The following is a 3,421-nucleotide window of genomic DNA, read 5'->3' on the forward strand; positions in this document are numbered from 1 at the left end:
CGTTGCTAAAGAATAGCTGTATGCTTTGGAATCATCAGGAGGAAATTATACAGGCACAAATAGCAACTTCAAATTGGTTAACTGACGTGTGTGTGTGTGTGAGAGAGAGAGCATACAGCAATGTCTGCGACTTTGGCTGACATTGTTAATAAGATTCTTCAAATCACCCCAAATGCAGATGAAAGGTACGTGCTAGGAGGACAACAGTCTTGCAACATCAGAAAACAGCGCTGGCATGCGCTGCAGGTGCTGGACCCAAATGGACATGCCTTCCATCACGGGTGTGCAACTGGCCAAAGAATTTACAATGTTCAAATTCCAAATTAGCTATGGTTATTAGAGTTATTTGTGGTAGTAATTAAAACGTCATAATGTATTTCTGATAAATGAAACAATGCAGTAATGTAAAAAAAAAAAAAAAAAAAAAAAACGAGGACACCCCATATAATATTTAGATATTTATTATCAAGTTATGGACAGGTAAGGAAATCACTATTATACTGGTTAACAAAGATCTTGTCCCAAGCAAACAAATGTTTCTTATTTATTGTTGCATGCAGAAACCAAATATTTCAGAACAGTCTCAACAGCAAATAATCTGTCACTCAGGTGGATTAAGGTATCCTTAGTCCTTGTAGTCATACAATGACTGGTGTGGTACTTCTGTGGTCACTAGATGCTGTTGTCGTGTCAACCTCCACACCACTGTCCTCTAAATCTGTGGTGACAAAAAAAACAAACAAAACAAACACACACACACAATGCATTTAGAAAATGTTGGGGGTTAGCCTATTGCCAAACCATGAAATCTAAATGCTACAAATTACTTATTATTATTAATAATATGCAATATAAACATACTGCTTACATTATTTTTAAATAACTTACCGTAAATGTGTCATTGTCTAATGTACACTGCCTTTGATGTAAATGTATTGTCAATCATGAAGCCATTTAGTTTCTGGCCCTCGTGCAACTTTGGTGAAACCAGTTTGTTTCCTCATGCCATCAAAAGTTCAATACTGAAATCACAAAAATTTAATTTAGTTTCAAAACCAGTCTATAGCAATTCACCCAATCAAATATTTAGAGAACAGTTACTCAAGAGAGCTTGGTCTCAATCTATAATGAATTACATTTTCTGTAATAAAAGAAAGATAACAAACTTTAATAGTACAAGTGACTAAGTTAGAATGAGCACTGAGACAGATTTTGAAATGTTAGACTGTAAGTCTGTAGCTTTCCATGTGCAGCAGCTTGTTTATGATTGTGTATATAAAATGAATCTATATTTTATTTTACTTATTAAGACCTACATAGGGAAGAGTCCAAAAGTTCCATGTAATTCGACTCGAATGTAGTGACACATTAATGTGGAGCAACTATAGCCATTAAAACGATAAAGTAATTTTATTTATTGTTCTTTAAGAAAGCTTCCAAAACAGAGTTTCTTATAAATTTGCTTTATGAGAACTCACTTACTTAGTTTGGCATTACTAGAACGTTTAAAACGTGTAATTTGCAGACGGTCCCTTACAAAGAGGAATATTCATTAAATATCTCAATCTAAACCCGAATCTATCAGAAGCTAAATGAAGAGGTGAATGATGTAGTGAACTCACCTGTCCCCTGACTCTGGAGCCTCTGCTCTCTGTGGTTGAGGCTGATATGGAGCTCGCAGCACTCGGCTGATGGTTCGGATATAAAGCTTCACCGCATCTCTTCCTCCGCGGCCGCGTTTAGACTCCTGTCGGGCTGTCGGGTTTAAATCCACATTTCTGACATGGATGTGGCAGCGGTGGAAAAGTTTAAAATGTTAACAGGCCGATGCTCCATTGATTCTCTCTCGGTCCACTATCCTCTCCTATCAGTAATAATGAGGAAGGCGGGACATGTCTGTGAAATCCCGCGTCTTCCACCAATCAGGTACTGAGAATTTAATATTACTTCCGTTTCAATCAAACTCGTTTCCGTATCAATCAAACTCTCTCACACACACTATCATACTCTCACACACACACCATCAAACTCTCTCACACATACAACTATTCTTATTCACATGCACTATCATTCTGTCTTACATTCACTATCATTCTGTTCCATAAACATGATTATTTGCATTCACATACACTATTTATTACGCTTACATATAATAATATTCTCTTACACATACAGTAGATCTTTGTTTTACATACAGTGTTAACGTCCCTTACACAGACTACCAAACTTACATACATATACTAATATTCTCTTTTACACAGATTATCATGAAAGCACATAATGCATGTTTAAGTAGCTATAGTTATATGTGCAAGAGAGAATAGTGCTGTGTGTATGAGAGTATAATAGTAAATAAAAGAAAGTGTGATTATAGTTGTAAGAGGGTATAGTAGTATATGTGAAAGAGTATAGTAAACCATGTATGAGAGTATGATGGTGTGTGTGTGTGAGAGTATGATGGTGTGTGTGAGAGAGTATGATGGTGTGTGTGTGAGAGTATGATGGTGTGTGTGTGAGAGTATGATGGTGTGTGTGAGAGAGTATGATGGTGTGTGTGTGAGAGTATGATGGTGTGTGTGAGAGAGTATGATGGTGTGTGTGTGAGAGTATGATGGTGTGTGTGAGAGAGTATGATGGTGTGTGTGTGAGAGTATGATGGTGTGTGTGAGAGAATTCAACTTAGAATTATGGCCTACACGGCCTCTCATAGGTTACCGCTTTTTTTGACGAACTTTGTTTTAAATGTGCTGTTCGTCTTTTCATTAAGCCTTATTCGGCTCCCAAACAGCTTTTCCTTCACTGGCATAGAACGAAGTCAAAGAAAAATATTTAACAACCAAGTTTTAAAATGACTTTTACCCCCACTATTGACTACCGGTCGTTTCTTATTTATTTAACTTTATTTATGTGAATTCCAGAACAGACGGCCTGTACCTGGTCGGCTTATCAAAACAGCACTTTTAATATGTCTCATGTTGACAGATTTGGGCTTTTAAACAAGACTTGTTTTAAAGATGACATCACTTTTACATCATTTCTGATTTTATACGTATAACAGGGTTCTTTGTACTGTTTGTTAATCCGTCAACATCTAACATTTAGAAACAAACTTACCTCAAGTTTATATCTTTAAATCTACATGATGTAATGTAATCTGGATATGGTGCTTTTGACTGCATGCTTTGAGTAAAAAAATAATGCTAAAACCTAAAATTATGCTATTAAGACCTGTAATTATCGCTGGTTTGAATGTTTTAAACAGATTTATTTTGTGTTTAATAAAATACAACTGCGTTAAAGCAGGCATAGACAATGATTTTAATTAGTAAAAGTACATACCTATAGCCAAATTGGGGACAAAAGTTCCACCTGTGTATTTAACCTTTTTGTGTTTTGTTTCTTATTGAATATTTTCCAGTAC

At 35.8% G+C, this 3,421-nt stretch overlaps 1 long non-coding RNA gene across 1 annotated transcript; it reads right to left on the reverse strand.

Annotated features, from left to right (window-relative positions):
* Positions 1-445: 445 nt before the first annotated feature.
* On the reverse strand, positions 446-2,231 carry LOC134331685 (uncharacterized). Its single transcript, XR_010015146.1, has 3 exons — positions 1,623-2,231; positions 889-1,022; positions 446-718 (listed from the first exon to the last, which is right to left on the reverse strand). It is a non-coding gene; the product is annotated as an uncharacterized LOC134331685 (long non-coding RNA).
* Between the last annotated feature and the right edge of the window lie 1,190 nt (positions 2,232-3,421).

Source organism: Trichomycterus rosablanca, chromosome 17 (genome assembly GCF_030014385.1).
Source record: "Trichomycterus rosablanca isolate fTriRos1 chromosome 17, fTriRos1.hap1, whole genome shotgun sequence".
Taxonomy (NCBI): domain Eukaryota; kingdom Metazoa; phylum Chordata; class Actinopteri; order Siluriformes; family Trichomycteridae; genus Trichomycterus; species Trichomycterus rosablanca.